The following is an 18037-nucleotide window of genomic DNA, read 5'->3' on the forward strand; positions in this document are numbered from 1 at the left end:
CGGTGCTTTAACACCCTCTATGTTCCCTAGTATCACATCATACAAAGGCTCCTGCATGCAAAGGGCGGTGATGTTGTCGCAGGAATAGGGGGTCTCGACGTGGATTCGAGCTTCAGGAAGCATCTTCACGGTACCATCAACTAAATAAACTGGACTACTTTCCCCTGTGAGCTGGTCGTCGTTGACAAGGCTTCTTCTGACTATTACTGTGTTGCTTCCCGTATCGCGTAGTAGAGTGACAGATTTCCCGCCTATATTGCCGGTAACAACAGGCATTCCCTCGACTAGGAATTGCGGCCGTGTCGTCGTTACAGCATTCACCACAGGAATTTTGTTGCCAGTCTTTAGCTCAACATATCCGTCGCGGATACATTCCTGGTTGTCTGCCTTGCCAGGTGCATAAACACATGAAGCCTGAGGCTTTTCCTTCCATCTCTGTTGGCAAGTGTCTGCCTTGTGCCCTTTCCTACCGCATTTAAAGCAAACGGGACCATACCCGCCCTCAAAGTTGCTCTTGCACTGTGCTGCATGGTGCCCCGTCCTACCACAAAGGTAACATTTTGGTGGCACCCTTTGGCTGGCTCTCCTGTCGTCAGTTTCAGTTCTCGCGGCGTCTTCTCGTCCGTCTCTCTTCACCTTTCCCAAGTTAGTGCCTCCTTGTGCTTCGAGAAATCGATCGGCCAGTCCCAGCAATTCATCAAGTGACTCAGCTTTCCTCTCCTTAAGGTAAAGCGACAAGTTCGGGTGGCAACAACTAAGAAATTGTTCCTTAATCAAAATCTCGCGAAGCGAAGTGTAGTCCTTCTTTATCTCGGCCATCTCTATCCATCGGTCAAAATAATGGCTCAGCCTTGCCGAAAATTGCGCAGCGGTCTCGCCGTCTGCTGATCTTGCGCTCCTGAATTTTTCTCTGAAGCCCTCAATGGTGAATCGAAAACGCCTCAAGAGAGCGGCCTTGACCTTGTGGTAGCTTGACGCATCTTCCGGTGACAATCTCCCAAAGACACTTAGCGCTTCCCCGCTCAGACATGTGCTCAATACTGTAGCCCACTGCTCTTCCGGCCACCTCTGGCTCCTAGCGAGACCCTCAAAACGGCGTATATATGCATCAAGGTCATCCTTTCTTTCGTAGAATGCGATGAGAAGCTTCCTCGCATTAAGTCTCAAACCGTTGTCGGCATCCCTCTCTTGAGTGCTGCTAACATTAGTCGGATTCTCCCTCTCCAGCTTTCGAAGCTCCAGTTTAAGACGCAACGCTTCCACCTCACGCTCGCTTGCTTTAAGTGCTGCGGCGTGTTCTCTCTCCGCTACTTGTCGTTCTCTTTCTGATGCCTCTCGTGCCAAAGCCCTTTCCTGTCGTTGTCTCGCCTGCTCCTCCTCTATCCACTTCTTCAGCTCCGCTCCTGAGAGACCGAACTGAGTGCCGATAGATACCAACTTTTCTAACTCCATGGTAAAACAGAAAGTTAGGGTATGCAACAGAAGCGTTAAAAAATACCTTTTGGGAAATATTTCCTTTTCTTTTCAACTAGAACTGTCCCTCCTAATGAAGGGGATCATTCACCAAGGTCCTCACCCCGTTCAAGGCGGCTACTTTGCACCAGAAGTCTTGTCGCGGACGCCAGATAATGTCACGACTCAGCATCGATGCGTTAGCTCCTCCTGAGTGGTGGCATAAGGGGGTGGAGTCTGGTGCCTGGCTTTCGCCAATTACCGTCGTGAACGAGACAAAGGCCTGATGAAGTCAAGCAAAAGGCAGTGGTTTAATATGATTGCTCAGCAACAAGAGAAACTGGCGTTATTAAGTATAGTGGATATGAAGATGTTAGACGGAAACAGTAAAGTTACAATTCCAAAGAACAGGTGTAACCAAGTTGAACTATTACTATGTGCAATAGCAAGATGAACAATGAACATAAGTTCTAACTAGATTCCTAAACAGTAATCGAGAAGGCAAATATTTAGAGTCCACAGTCCACAGAATCAAAAGCGACATACAGTCAACCGGGCGCGCCGGCAGTCCGTCCTAAACCGATGCGGCCCGTATGACCCTCGAAGTCGGCGCCTCGACGTCGGCGGCTGGCTTCCACGGCGGCTGGCGGTGTTCGGTGTCGGGGCAGGATGTCGGCAGCTTATTTGCCCGGGAGTTGCTCGGCGTTCGTTTATCGTCCCCGGAGCAGACTGGTGAAGTGTAGGATCGGCGTGCTTTTATAAACCTCTCGAGGCGCCAGCGTTCACCTCTTGTCGTCTAGACATGGATCACACACGCGCACACTGGTCCTCGCCGTAGTTCGGGCTCCACTGGCGGTCACCTTCACCGACAGTCAATTTAATCACACACAAAACAATAGCTGCGGACGAAGACGGCTTCACGTAGGCCGGGCTTTCTTCCACCGTGGTTTTGGCTCTGCTTGCGGTCGCCTTCACTGGCAAGCAATTTAATAACACACAAAACAACAGCCACGGATGCACCCGGCCTCACGTAGCCCGGGTGTGTAGCCACCAAGGTTTCAACCCTACCAACGGTCACCTTCTCCGGCGAACAAATTAATCACACACTTTACAGCAGTCACGAACACATAGCTCAACGTGCTCTGGATGTACCCAAGATCACGTTCGCCACCGTTTGCGAAACTGTGCGGCACGTAGGCTTGCGGCCCACTCTTAAAGAAGGGATGCTTAATAGGCGTGCATGCATAAGATGCGGGGGCGGAGAATTGGAGAAATAACGTGGCTTTTGTGACACTGGCTTTTGAGATTTTCTTTGCCAAATTAAAATTATAATCCCTAATTCAATCGCGAAGGGGTGCCTGGTTCTATCACCATAAATCATGCTCATTTCATTTCCATCAATGTCTCACACACATTCTGGCCGTGGTTCGTGCTTACATTCGAGATTCATTTCGACAGCTTCTCCCTCAGTAGCGGTTCGCTGCAACTCGAGTTTCCGGGGCCAACAAAAGAGTGTTTTGTGTGCAAGCATCACGTAGCTGAGATGTCAAGGGTCGACCGCCATGGCGTCACGGACATTTTTTTTTTTTTTTACGACGGGTTGTACAAAAAGGGGTTACCGTAGAGTCGAATGTGAAAACGTATATACAGATAAAACTGAAAACAGAAATGGCTATATTCGGATACAAATTTGTTTTGCTCTTTTTCTGTGTTTGTCTACATGTGGGCTACAGTTTCTCTATAGTTTTGGGCTACGCCGGCTTGTACGAACTGGAACATTGCGCGCCGCCGCCGCCGGTTGGAAAACGACACGGCCGCGGAGGCAGTATTGCACACACATCTCTATAAGGCGCACATCTCTACATTCGACCTACGCAATATTTCCTTTCGCTATCTTATCTGCCGACCGGCAGACAGCCAAACTTCGGGCCGCCGCCGCCGGTTGGAACCTATTCACCGCGATTGGAAAACGACACGGCCGGGAAGGAAGTTTTACATACACATATCTATATGGCGCATATCACTACATTCGACCTACGCAATATTTCCTTCCGCTCTCTTATCGGCCGATCGGCAGACGGCCAAACTTCGGGCCGCCGCCGCCGGTTGGAACCTATTCACCGAGATGGGAAAACGACACGGCCGGGGAGGAAGTTTTACATACACATCTCTATATGGCGCATATCTCTACAATCGACTTACGCAATGTTTCCTTCCGCTATCTTATCGGCCGACCGGCAGACGACCAAACTTCGGACTAAACCAAATTTTCAGTTCCAAAATGATCTACTGCAAAATCAAGTCGTTTACATTCTCTCTTGTTCATTTCGTGAGCTGTTTAGTTTCTCAACTAATGGCGTTTCAAGTGTGCACTACTTTCTTGTTAACTCGCTGCCGCGGAAGGGCGTGCCGCTTGCCGCGCAAGCCTGCGCACGCCCGAGTCACGTTCCGGCTCCGTCGCGGCCGCGCCGGAGAGTGTACGCGTGGAGGTCTTTTCGACCGCGTCGTATTTTTTTTCTGGGCTGCTGATTCTGCAAATATTTTTTTCGACAGCCACCGAAGAGGGCGACGATATTTCGCTCGAAGAAGGAAGTTGACAAGCACGTCTCATGTTTTTTGGGCGAAATTCAAGGACGAACACGAGGTAAAGTACGATTCTCGCTAAAGAAAGTAAAGAAAGAATAGAGACGTTTAGCTTGTACGCTATTCCGGTAAACGGGAGCGGTTTGGGCGGATTACCGGATGGTCGGGGCGTAAACGTGAGCGGTGAAGCCGCCTGGTGTTGTAGAGCTCAACCAGACAAACGCATAGCTAAAACTGTCGTAACTCACCATATCCTGCTTCGCCACTCGTGCAAATTTTTGGCAGCGGCGTAATTGTGAACACGATTATGCCACTGTCGAAAATTTACGCCAGCAGCTAAGCAGAATACAGTAATTAGCTCTGTGTTTGTGTGGTTGAGCTTTGCGCCACCAGCTGGCGCCACCGATCGGGCCGCTCACTTGACGCCCCCGCTAAACCGGAACACCGCCCGCGCTTGCCCGGATACCGGACAAGCTAAAGGTCTCTAATAGCATGAGTAGTATTAGCGTTGGTGTCAATACGTTATCACGTAGCGAGATACCCGCTATTTTCCCGACAGCCGTCAGTCGCTTGGTTTTCTGGCGATTAACTCTGATGCGAATAATGTCGCGATTTCGAAACTTTGTCAGCCGTTCGTTTGATTTTGCTTCTTTCGCTGTTTCGAACAAGTTGCCAAGAGCTGTGCTTCGAGAGCTGTTTTGATGTGTCCATATTCGCGGTGACGCTGATTAGCACTAGTTATGACGAAACTTTAATTTGGCAGGGGGCTCCTATCTAAATACACGGGAAAGGAGAAATCGTTTTTCTCAGCAACCACTGCACCAAACTTCATGAGGTTTGTCGCATTTAAAAGAAAGTTTTAATCCATGCTGACCGTCTGAAGCGAATTTGTTTATTTAGGTCGTTTGGTATTAATAAACATTGCTGAAAATCGCAGCTCTTCAGAAAACGCAACTATCAAGGTTTACCATTATATATCTCGGCAATGAATAGCGATATCAAAATTTTGCACATTGCATACAATAGTACATCTAAAGAGGACAAAATTGAGGTATGATACATGGCTATTAAATAGACCATTAATATGTGAGTAGGACTTTTGCAAAACCCTAGTAAAGACTGTAACAAATTAACGTAAAATATACATTAATATACCACATTTGTCCGCTTTGGTTGTCCTAGCGGACGCTGCTTACAGAGGTGCGATATCTGTTCTTGGTTAAGGGTCATAGATATGTAAAGTTCTTGCTTCTATGTTCTTTTCTATCTTTCCGACTTTCGTCAATTTTTGCAAAGCATTCAGGCCAGGGGCGTAGCCGGGGGGGGGGGGGGGGGGGCTTATGGGGCTTCAGCTCCCCCCCGAAATTTTTTCGTGCTCTCCATGCGGCGGGCGGGCTTGTCGCAGCATCTCGCTGAGGCCGCGGAATCGGGAGCGCTTGGATCTCAACTCTGACACTTTATGGGTATATAGTTCTAATAAACTTTTGATGCGAAAGGTGCATTGATATTTCCAAAGTCGTACTTTAGATTTTCAATTCCGGAACATTGTGGGGTTAATGTTGTTATAAACATTTGACGCCAAAGGTGCATTGACTTTTCTAAAGTCTTAGATCGGAACATACAACGAGACAAGCCAAATCAACACACTTTCAGAGAAGTTGACAAAACACGCAGCGAGATACGATGAGACGAAGCATTGTGGCGGTTCATTTTTGCCGTCATGTCGCATAAGAAAAATAAAAATTAGATTATGTGGTTTTACGTGCCAAAATTACTTTCTGATTATGAGGCACGCCGTAGTGGGGGACTCTGGAAATTATGGGATAAATAAAGTTGTCTCTCTCTCTCTCTCGACCACCTGGGGTTGTTTAACGTGCACCTAAATATTAATACACCGGTGTTCTCGCATTTCGCCCCCATGGAAATGCGGCCGCCGTGGCTGGGATTCGATCCCACGACATTTGTTTTTTTTTTTTCACGTACGCCAAAGCATTCATGTCAAGACACTAAAGCGAGCTATGGTAACTACGTTCTTATTTATTTTTTCTACTTTGTCTTTTATTCGTGAGGACACATTGAGCCTTTAAAAGCTTACAGTGGAAACATTCGATGTGGAGCTGTTTTCTGCGATTACTTCGAGTTCCCCAAACCACTTCGAGTCGCAGCACAGCTAATTGAGGAATGCCGAAGCAGGAAAGCACATTCCAGAGGGAGCGGCCGAGCAAACAAGTTTAAGGCAACAAGTTCACGTGCCAACAAGTTCGTGCGCCGCCGGGATTAGCAGGTGGGCCTCGGACAATGGAGCATGAGCAGCCCTCCCCTTCTCCTCGTTAGAAGTGCATTGCCAGTCTGCGAGGCAAGACCGCAGAGAGCCGCCAGGTGTGACACCGCGACACGGGCGCCTACCATTGGCTGAAAGTGGCGTCATCGGAGCGGACTCTCCCATTGGTCAAACATGACGTGACTTACAGTGCTCGAAGGGTTTATAAGAAGCCTTCCAGAGAGACCTGAGCATTCTGGGACAGTCCCTGATTCCCTGATTCACCTCTCTCGAACTTCTTGCCGCGGGCCGCAGCGTCCGAGTTGCTGCCGGCCCGTAATGTCTGTACGACTGGTACTTGTCGCTCACCTCCCTGTACATAATGTAGAATAAAACCTCCCAAGTTTGGGTTTTCATCCCGAAGTCCGTCCCTCAACCCCTACACCCCCAAAAAAGCAAAGGCCGTCATTTCCGCCGGAAAGGTGTTGTTTACTATGTTTTTTTCGATCGTCAGGGGCTATTACTGATAGAATTTTCTAAAGCCGGAGAGACTATCAATCGTTTCCGATATTGTGAAACGCCGGATCGGCTGCGCGGGGCAATCAAGAAGAAACGACGTGGAAAATTGACGAATGGGGTCGTCTTGTTCCACGACCTGGATATGGTGTTGGGCTGCTGAGCACGAGGTCGCGGAATCGAATCCCGGCCACGGCGGCCGCATTTCGATGGGGGCGAAATGCGAAAACACCCGTGTACTTAGTTTTAGGTGCACGTTAAAGAACCCCAGGTGGTCGAAATTTCCGGAGTGCTCCACTACGGCGTGCCTCATTATCAGAAAGTGGTTTTGGCACGTGAAACCCCCTAATTTAATTTTTAATTTTTCCACAGTGCCCGTCCCCACGTCGCTGATGTGGTTAATACAAAACTGGCAAAGTTCAAGTGGGAAACGCTGCAACATACGCCATACAGCTAAAATCTGTCGCCTTGCGACCTTCACCTTTTGGGGCAAATGCAAAAAACAGCTTAAGGGAAACAGATTCGCGTCGGACGATGACGTGAAAGAGTCAGTTGCAGATTTGTTGAAGCAGCAACCTAAGGAGTTTTATGAGATGGGAATCACCCGACTCGTTATTCAATAGGATAAATGTCTAAATGCTCATGGAGACTACTTTTAAATTAAGTACCCCGTTTGTCATATATTTGCATTGGCTCACTTTCATTTGACTCGCCCTCGTCTATTTGGCAGAATGGCTTTATATAGGTGCTCTCTTTTCTGTTGGGACAATAATTTCGGTGCAATTACTCACGATACACGACCGGTGAATGCTGCTCCTGCGTAATACATTGGAATAAATGACAGCGTCATTGAGATCTTTCAGTGGCCGTTGCATATGTACAAAAATGTAAACAAGGCTGTTGAATGACAAATTTTCATTAACATATTTGTCCTCAGCTTGTTAATTTCATGGCCTTTACATTTCTCATATCAGTGGCATGAACTGATTTGCTTGTTTCGAACTAATATAGTTCTAAGGTTCGTGTGATATTTTCTTTACTTATTAAATAGACAAAAAACATGGAAGCATTGATATCAGTTATTTCGAGCACAATTTCTGGCACATACGGGTATATCTTTTTATTTTAAAAATACATCTATTACTTGTTTTGAAAGTGCGTAGCGTTCAAGAATTCATTTGCAGCATCTTTGGCAATGACAATGCAGTTTTTATTCATGTATTTGATCTCTCGACAAATTGTTTAAGAGGAAGCTTTAGCTCGGGCCCAGCTCCGACGCGGTCTATTCAAATAAATGTAAAACGAAGAAACGCTTTTCTGAGATAACCCCTGGATCACTTTTAATGAACTTCGTTGAATTTGAAAGAGTTAACTTCTAGTATCTGTTGGAAGCGGAAGTTCGATTTAGGGCCTAAATTTTGTTTAAAATATTTTTTAAAACTTGAAAGTGTGAAAAAATAGACGCACTTCGTTCACAAACTAAAAGCTCTTCATCAAAAACAGATATCGCGGTTCTTCAAATGGCATCTATTATAAGAGTCAAAGCGGACAAATTCGGTATGTCAATTTGTATCTTAAGTGAATTAGTTACGTGGTGCTCAAGGGTTCTGCAAAAGCCGTATTTCGATAATGCTAAATTGTTTGAGATTCATTTGTAACATATCAATTTTGTCCGCTGTAGATGTACTATTAGATGCGATTCACAGAATTGTGATATTATATTTCATTTTTGAGTTACAGAGTTTTAAACATGATAGGTTAGTTTCCTGAAAATTTGAGATCTGTGCCAATTTTTAATAAAAAGTTGACAACCAAAATAAAAAAATTCGAAACCAGAAGACAGTAGAACTCAAGTTTTTCTTTCAAATACAACAAACCTGGTCAAATTTTGTGCAGTGGTTGCCGAGAAAAACTAATTCACCTTCTACATGTATTTAGATAGGAGCATCCGAGATAGAGCTTCCTCTTGAGGAGGAGGCCAAGCTGCAACGTGAGCGTCCCCCCCCCCCCCCCCCAAACGAAATTTCTGGCTACGCCACTGATTCAGGCCGTATACATCCAAATTTCCGTTTCCAAGAATCAGTAAAATATTGCTTTTTCTCTCGAATGCAACAACTTCATTAAAATAGGCCCCATGTTATCATTAAAGCATTACTGCGATTTACGTGCGTAATTATATTGGCAGCTTCGGAATAGAGCGCAAGCTAAAGCTTCCTCGTTAAGGGGCCCTGAACCGCTTCTTATCGAAGTTGAGAAATGCGTGCATTTGAAAAAAACTTACACGATTTCGAAATACCTTGCTGCAAGAAGTACTTCAAAACGCTTAGCAGAAGCCAAGTTATTGGCAATCAAATCATATCACATATATGAAGAAAGCGTGACAAAAACTTTCCCGCCGAATGGCGGCCATCCATTGCTGCCGTTATTCCTCGCTCATGAGGCTGCGCGGAGAATGATTACAGGGGCGGGACTCCTGCACCAATTGCGCTATTTTGATACAAACGCCAATTCCTGCGCCAAACTGCGCCGGAACAGCCAGGACGGCTCTATTTAGAGTGTAATAGAATACCGTTGAGTGGGCCAGGCGGTGCGGCGATAGGCACTACTTAGCTCGTTGGATACTTCTCGTTGATGGATCTCAAGTCTGGCTACTGGCAAACCGAAGTCGGCGAGAGAGATCGCGAAAAGACCGCCTTCATCACGCCAGACGGCCTCTACGAGTTCAAGGTCATGCCATTCGGACTGTGCTCGGCGCCTGCAACGTTCCAGCGCGTCATGCACACGGTGTTACAGTAGGGAAGCCTGGGAGGCCTTGCTCCAGAGCGAAGCTGAAGACGACTAGCGTCGAGCAATCCGCCTGGCCGTTGAGGCCGTGAAGACTCACCGTCTTCAACGCGCGGGGATTGCTTCGTCCTCTCCCCACCTATACGTGTAGGTTAAGAGGCGGGCACCCCAGCTCGGTGGAACAATAAAATTTTCAATCAATCAATTAACAGGATTGAAGTGGCAGACCTGTCTTGTTTACTTGGATGACGTCGTCGTCTTCGCCAGAAATTTAGACGATCCCCTTAGGCGGCTTACAACAGTACTAGAGGCCATTAAGTCATCAGGGCTCACTTTGAAGCCGGAAAAGTGCCGCTTCGCTTACGGTGAGCTTCTGTTCCTGGGCCACGTCATCAGCAAATATGGAGTTTGCCCTGACCCGCAGAAGACAGCTGCCATCGCAATGTTACCGCAGCCCATCGACAAGAAGGCAGTGCGTCGATTCCTTGGCATGTGTGCCTACTACAGGCACTTTGTCAAGAATTCTTCACGCATCGCTGAGCCGCTGACACATCTAACTAATGCTATCTTCGGCTGGTCGTTCCTGAGCACTCTGGAGCGCTCTCGCGAGCTGCGTTGTCTTCGGCTGGTTGAAAGAGGGTGCGCGCCATGCGTTCGGCTGGTTCTTCTCGATTGCTCTCCTCTATCTTGGAGCGCTCTGAGGCGCTCCGAGCCCTGTCGTCGGAGCAGTCATCGAGATTGAAACGTCATCGCAGCGCCGCGTCGCTGCTGTTGGCGACGGCCCCGTAACCTTGGCAACCTACTGCATGCTGGCGTCTCGACGAACGTTCGTCTTGACGGCACGTCCGCCGGTTTTTCCGCCAGCGTCGGGAGCTTTGGATAGGCGAAACATCGGACGTTGGCAGTAGTCACGTGGTTTCGTATCAGCAGTTTCCTCCTCCGAGAGCGAGTCGTACGTTCGGCTTGCGCGCTTGTCCCCTACCTTTGAGCTCGGGAAACGACCGATCTACCCAACTCTGCTTCGGGGCATACAGGCGACCAGTCGAAGATACCATAAATGTGATGTCGAGTTCAAGTGGGAAACGCCGCAGGCCGGCGCATTCCAAGAACTCAAATGACGCATGCATTCGCCTTCAGTACTTGCGCACTTGGACGACGACGCCGATACCGAAATCAGAAGAGGCATTCAGAAAAGGCGTTATGAGAAGAGGCACTCCAAAGGGTGTGAACTGTTCTATGCTGATAACGCGCGTGCCGCTCGTTACTGGAATGTACCGGGCTCGCAGCGTTAAAGAAAGGAAACGCATCAAGGCAGATAACGATTATTGTTGTGTGGCAGAAGGGGCAAGCCAAAGGGTATAACTTTGCCTAAGAGTGTATAGGCCTCGGTGCTCTCCTAGTCCAGAGGAAAGGCGGACTTAACGGGTGATAGCTTACGCCAGCCGGTCACTGTCAAAAGCGGAAGGCAATTATTCTACGACCGAAAAGGAATGCCTCGCCATCACTTGGGCTACAGCGAAATTCCGCCCTTACCTATATGGCAGGCCATTCAAAGTCGTCAGCGACCACCACGCGTTGTGTTGGCTAGCGAACTTAATGGACCTTTCAGGTCAGCTGGCGCGGTGGAGCCTCATGCTACAAGAATACGACATCACTGTAACGGACAAGTCCGGACGAAAACACTCTGATGCCGATTGCCTATCACGAGCCCTCATGGACCCGCCGCCGCAAGATGACGAGGATGACGACGCCTTCATTGGAATAATACACGCGGAAGACTTCGCTGAACAGCAAAAAACTGTATTGATGAGGATTACTCATAAAAAGAATACCTTACCATTTGATTACAGTATTAATGATGTGGCACTTGCAGAAGTTACAGAATATAAATATCTAGGGCTCTGGGTCACTAACAATCTCAGCTGGAACAAACATATTGATTTCATAACGTGTAACGCTTTTCGTAAATTGTTTTTCTTAAGACGAGCATTGCGGTTATCCACTCCATCTGTCCGCCTCCTTGCTTACAAATGTATTGTCTTGCGTATACCTTAGATTATGCTGCTATCATTTGGGACCCATTCACTAAGAATAACATAAACAAAGTAGAGAGGGTTCAAAGGAGGGCTGCTCGATACATGTATAATAATTACCGACGTACATCGATAACACACAGATGCCGCAGCATCTACGTAGACAGCCTCCGTGTGCTGGTTGTAACGTTTGTGTAGTGCCTGGGCTCTTGCTGCGCGTCGAGCTTGGTGATGGACTGGGTGCATGCTTTTTGAGAGTGGATGCAGTGTTAGAAGCTTTTGGGTGGCCCCGGGGGTGGGGTATGTAGGTCGGAGAGTGTTGGTTGGGTTAAGACCTAGGTTCTTAATAATGCTGCGGCCTTTAGGAGTGGAGGAGAGACGTTCAAGTTGTGCCGTCCGGTGAGCTTCGGTAAGCTCGGCTAGTGTGTTATGTATGCCCATGAGTAAAAGTCGTTCGTTGGAGGTGTGTCGAGGGAGGTTGCGGGCGGTCTTGTATGCCTGGCGAATCAGGGCGTTGATTTTCTCTTCTTCTAGCTGCTCTCGTGAGGAAGAGATATGGGAGAGAGTATACTATGCGGCTGACGACGAATGCTTGAACTAGGCGACGGAGGTCATGTTCTCTCATGCCCCTGTGTCGGTTGGCAATTAGTCGTATGAGCCGCATTGTCTGATGGACGGTGTTTGCGAGTTTGGTTATCGTGGCGGTGTTCTTGCCGTTGCTCTGGAGTAGGATGCCTAGGATTCGGACCTTTTCCACTTCTGGGATGGGGGTGCCGTCCAACGTGAGTTTTATTGGAGGTGGGGGGCCTAGGTCCGTCCTACATCTAGGTGGTCGAAGAATGAGTAACTCAGATTTGGTAGGGGAGCATACCAGGCCGACGGTTGCAGCATGCGCTGCCACCAGGTCGGCACTGGACTGCAATGTTTCTTCTATGGCTCCGGCATTTCCTGTGGTTGTCCACAGTGTAATGTCGTCGGCATAGAAGGAGTGCGAGAGATTAGGTTCTGCGTTTAACGCCAATTGGCCATGGGAATGAGTGGTATGTTGAAGAGTAGCGGCGAGAGGATTGACCCTTGCGGGGTGCCTCTGCTGCCGAGTGCGAAGGCTGGGGAGGAGAGAGATCCGAAGCTGATTTCTACTGTGCGGTGTCTTAGGAAAGCTGAAATGTATTTGAAGGTGCGCGGGCCGGTTCCTAATGCCGAGAGCGCTACTAGGATGGCGGAGTGGTTGACGTGGTTGAATGCAAGTTCTTTAGCAGTCAATGATAGGGATAGTTTGCTAACGCATTTGCCCTCTGCGATAACCGCTAACTTGTGGGGCGCGGAATAAACGGCCGAAACTCCCGCCCTTTGACCTATTTCCTTTAGTTTATGCGAGATTGCGTGGATGTATGGGATGACTTAAAGCCACTGAATTTTTCAAAAGTAGCGACATTCTTAGATCTTTCCGCCACCCCGCTCACCCTGGCGCTTGCACCTCCACGTCTCCTGTCTCCACAGCCTCCTCCGCTCCCCAATCGGCCAATCTGCGTCACGTGGAAGCGGGCGCCGCGCTTTCGTATATTTTTTCTTTCCAGCGCGCTCCGACCTCCATTGTTGGGCCTGCGCGACGAAAGTACGGCAGGCAAACTGACGGAGTGCGTTAGCGTAATAGAATGTGCTAAGGCCGAGAACTTAATTGCGATGCCGTGCTGCTGCGCCTTCGATTGCCGCAACAGACACAGCGAAGGCACAAAGCTTTTGCTTTGCCACCCCGCGGGCGCAACGCAAAAAGAAAAGTGTGGATTCACAGGAGCGGGCGGGTTGACTTCGAGGAAGTGGCAAAGAACGCGCGGCTTCGTGAATTAAGTGCCACGGCTCCTCACAACCTCTTCTTTTGAGCCTAGTTGACACCTTCCGCTTCGAAAAAGTGTATGTGTTCATGCTCTGCGTGGTTTTTAGCGCATTGAAGTTGACTTTTTTTTTTTCGAATGTGCTCTCTTTGTTTCATGTAGTTTCGTCTTGCGGTGAAAGTGCGCGCATCTGCAGCTGGCCAGTGACATAAAAGCGACATTATACTGGGTGTGTTTTGAGCTCCACCAGAAGTTAGCACATTCTCGATGCTTTTTCAAGGCTCACTATTTGGATGCAGTCTTTTAGCTTCGAATGTACACCCGCATGTATTGATTGGGTTTGTGGCGATTAACGTTTTTAACGTCCCGAAGCGACTAAAGCTCTGATGGAGGTCGTAGTGCATGGCTCCGGATAACTTTATCTAGGTCGCCAGGGGATGTTTAACGTGCACTTTGATCGTGGAGTCGTACGTGGTCCGGTAAATTCCTCGTTGGCGTTTCATAATTCTCGCGCGGGCGCGCCAGTGCTGCTTTAGAAGTTGGCGCCTCAGCGCGATTGTATTTCTTCAATATATTTCGTTTACTAGTTGTAACAACGTGTCATTATTTCGTACTATTGACGATGCCTCCAGGGCACCAAAGCTGCAACGGGGCACCAATGCTAGAACCATGGCTGGATGGGGCTCGCCGAAGCCTGTGCATGCCAAGGGAGTATAAGATAGGCTATGCGGACAGCCGATTTTTGTATGCATGCGAACACTCCCTGCGCCGCCTGCTTTATTGTAATGTCACGTGCTCTTCATAGGCCTCCGTTAGTCGTTACATGTGCCCTCCTGGAGCAGTAATAGTAAAAAAAAAATATCTGTCGTCACGATTACCAAAGCACACACCCCGCAATGAAAAAAGCGGCCCTGTTGCCAGGCATCGCTGACCGCAGACAGTAGGAATCTCTCATGCGCCGGCCGAACAAAAGTATCCTGCAGGTATGTAAATGAACCTACGAAACCACGTACACGTACTTTCACGCTGTCAAAACCTGAAACTTTGGTAATGACGCGCGTGTTTGAGCACACCGCGTGCTTGCGCCGTGTTTCAGCAACACGAACTCTCAACGTGCGCGCACTTGACGCCTTAAATACGCCTTGAATAATGGTACTTTTCTCTATTTCTTCCACAATTCCAACACGACATGTTTAAGGCCAGTTACCGACTGACGAATCAACGTCTGTATTGAAAAAACTGCTCCGCAGGGCTCGAACAAGCTTTTCCGCGGATTTCTTCCCGTAGCGTGTTAGCCGTCGTCTGCTACGGCAGGCCCACCACCGGCGGCGCCACCGTCGAGGGCGCGCCGAGCGGAGGAGGAGGGAAGCGAATGGCGCTACTTTGGGAGATCAGGGGTTTTAGGATGACTGCTAGATTCCTGCGAACAGTATCACGTGTGCCGGGAAGGGCATCGCAAGATTGCAACTTCCCACGTAGCGTATCTGAAACGGAAACAATTAGGCAGCTGGGATAGCCAACAGCCGTCAAACGAGCTATCTGCGAGTTGAAGCTCTCTTGTACCGAGTGGTAACAGGATTTCAGCGAGGCGTTTTTCAAGCATGCCTGAACAATGCCGCATTTGACCAATTTACTATGGGCCGATGCAAAAAGGCAGCAGGGTTTTTTTAGCGCGGGGCTCATATTTCCAACACACATGCTCGCCTAAAAAAAAAAACCTCAAATCGATAAACCTTAAGGCACCATTCTCAGGACGTTCGTGCGTGAGAGTGAGAGGTTACAGGCATTCAACGTCAAACAGCGTCAGTGTAAACAGCGTCAGTGTCTGCTCGAGGGATGGATCAAAGCCGGCATCATTACAGTCTAACAGAATGAGATAATCATCGACAAACCGAAAACATTTTACTACATGTGTGCCAGATAAAAGAGCTTCAATCGTTCTATCTGACTGCCCCAAGAACAGATCACTCAGAATAGGGGCAATGCCTGAACCGATACACGCGCCGCTTTGCTGCAGATAAACTTTTCCGTTCCATTCAGCGAAAGTAGAATTAAGATAAATTGTTAGAACATCCAAAAAACCGTTAACAGTGACACCCCACTCATTCTGGAACGCCACAGCTCCAAATTCAAAAATGGCTTTTTCAACAATGCCCGTGAGCGCGTGATGTGGAATGGAATAATATAAATCTTTAATATCAACAGAGAAACCCTTGTACGGAAAATTGATGTTCTCCTTAAGATACTGAATTATCTGAGATGAATTATTAACTAAGAATGGGTCATTGTAGCGTTTTTAGGTAACACTGAAGCCAATAGCCAATCGATTCTTGCTACGTTCCCCTTTCGGAGACAATCACGTGGAATGGCGTACCGCTCTTGTGACATATATATATTTTTTCTCGTACCAGACGGCATTTCGCTGTCACAGCGGCGCCGCTCGCGCCCTGAAATAGTCCACGTTGTGCAACTTCAGCCGTTTAACCAGCGCTAATGAAGTTTGGAACTTTGCGTAGCTGACCTTTGGATTTCGCTTTTTTTTTTTTGACTGCGTTATCTTGGACATTGTTTCTTTTCGTTGTTTTGTTACTTTTGTTTAATAAGTGTCCTTTTGTTTTTCGCTCTCTTATGTTTGTAACATCACGATGATGCTTTTTAAGAGGGGGGTATTGACACGTGTACTTGTTTATCGGGTGACCGCGTTTCACCGCCTAACAAATCTCATTGCGCAGCACAGGACGCGCTTGCATGTATCGGAAGTTTCTCGAAAGTTATCGGTGGTTCTATCCGCAGTCTGTTGTCACCGGACATTGCGTAATCTGATTCCATCGCGCGCCGCGAACGATGCAGAACTTTCTGGAAGACACGCGGGTCCCAGCGATTACTCTGGAAACTTCGATGACTGAAGTATAAAAGCCAATGCGCTTGACCCGTTGATCAGGTTTTCGACGATTGCCGACTGTGTTCGCCGCTAGCGTTGTTCTTTGAGTGTAACCTGCTTTTGAGGTCACAAGTTCGCCCAATAAAACGCTAGTTTCGTTAATCACAGTTTGGCTGCTTTCTTCACCGTCACTACTCCGTGACTATATATATATATATATATATATATGGTGTCCCAGCTAACTTGGACCAAGATTTTGAAAAAAAGACCTATGCGTTCTTCAGAACAGAAATCGCGCGTGGATGTTAGCGTTTATCTAAACTTACAGTACCATTCTTTTGCTCGTCTTTTTTTGAGTAATTGGCCGAGATAAATTAATTCACTTTTTAAATATATCTTGAAACGTTCAGGCGTCAATGGGAAGGTTGTGGAGCTCCACAAATATTGCCCAACCCAGGCACTTCCGATGAGATAGACTTAACGTGGCCGTTTTTATTTGGGAAAAACAAAAGCCCGCGGAGTTTAAAAAATACCACGTGACAGCGCGCTCTGTCAGAACCGAATGCGCCACGATTACAGCGCTCTCAACCGTGCATGATTTTTTTTTCTTCATCTTGATGTTTCCTTTAGTTCATCGGTAAGCAAACGCTATCAGTGCCCGAAAATCCTCAAACTCAAATTTTTGTCCATTTCATTAGAGCAAGAAAAGGTAAATTCCGAGGTAGGTGTTAACTTCGAACAAAGAGGTGTGCGCTGACCTGTGGTTATAAGTGCATAAAATCATTATCTTGGAGTGACGACAAAATGTCGCTGTCACTCCTCCCACTCTCGTTGCTGCTTTCGGTGGCTACATCTTTGAATAGGCTTAGGTACATCCAACATCAACAGCCATTTATGACTTTAGTAAGTTAAATGTGGGCTTCCTCGTACATGTGCGCTAGAGAGATTTCCTGCCGACGCACTTCAAAACTTCAACGCACTTTAAACACACCACGCATACGATTTGAGTCGATCACTCTTCTGTTCTTTAGTAATGTGAATCGCCTTTTCCTCGTTTGACCTCACATCGTCACCGCACTCTCATTTCACCTCACCGTGTGGGAGCAGAACAGGGTGAGGAAGGCCCTCGTGAGGGTACCGATTTTCTGCTGGTGACATATTGCCTCTCTTGTTGGTTCTTTCGTTCCTTCGCCGTGTGTGCTGCCTGACTCGATTGGCGCAGACAGTTGAGGCGACCTGCTGCTCTCTATTCTAACCTAATCTGTCACTTTAGCTTGACGTAATATTTGCCATTAGTGTCCCTTTATGCCTCCTCCATATATTTTTCTTTGGGATACCAACTGAAACAATGAAGCTATCGCTTCTTCATCTGCAAGAAGGTTGTTTATCTACCATTTAATATACAACTCCAGCGTCTTTCCTGTCTGGGCACTTTTGTTTTATACCGCTGAAAGTAATGGTACTTTGCTAAAGGCGTTCTGTTGCAGAGCACGCGCAGTCGCAATAAATATGCATATGAGGCTGCGGATTTTATTCCTTTCGAAGGCAGAATCATGTTGAGGTGAAGAACTGCGTACTTATTGGTAAGGCATTTCAGTAACACTTCATTTGGGCCTAGTTGGTACATAATTCTGAACTAAACGTAACAGCGCAAGCACCTAAGACGAGCCACAAAAAGGAAAGACACGACACACAC

At 47.7% G+C, this 18037-nt stretch overlaps 1 protein-coding gene across 3 annotated transcripts in view; it reads left to right on the top strand.

Moving 5' to 3' along the window:
* The first annotated feature begins 3914 nt into the window (after window positions 1-3914).
* LOC135901762 (platelet binding protein GspB-like) overlaps window positions 3915-18037 on the top strand; it is a 115868-nt gene continuing 101745 nt past the window's right edge. For all 3 annotated transcript variants that reach the window (XM_065431610.1, XM_065431609.1, XM_065431604.1), the window contains exon 1: window positions 3915-4096. The gene's annotated coding sequence lies outside the window, so the exon portion shown is untranslated. The remainder of the gene's footprint in view (window positions 4097-18037) is intronic.

The sequence above is a fragment of the Dermacentor albipictus genome, chromosome 1 (assembly GCF_038994185.2).
Source record: "Dermacentor albipictus isolate Rhodes 1998 colony chromosome 1, USDA_Dalb.pri_finalv2, whole genome shotgun sequence".
NCBI classification, from domain to species: Eukaryota; Metazoa; Arthropoda; class Arachnida; order Ixodida; family Ixodidae; genus Dermacentor; species Dermacentor albipictus.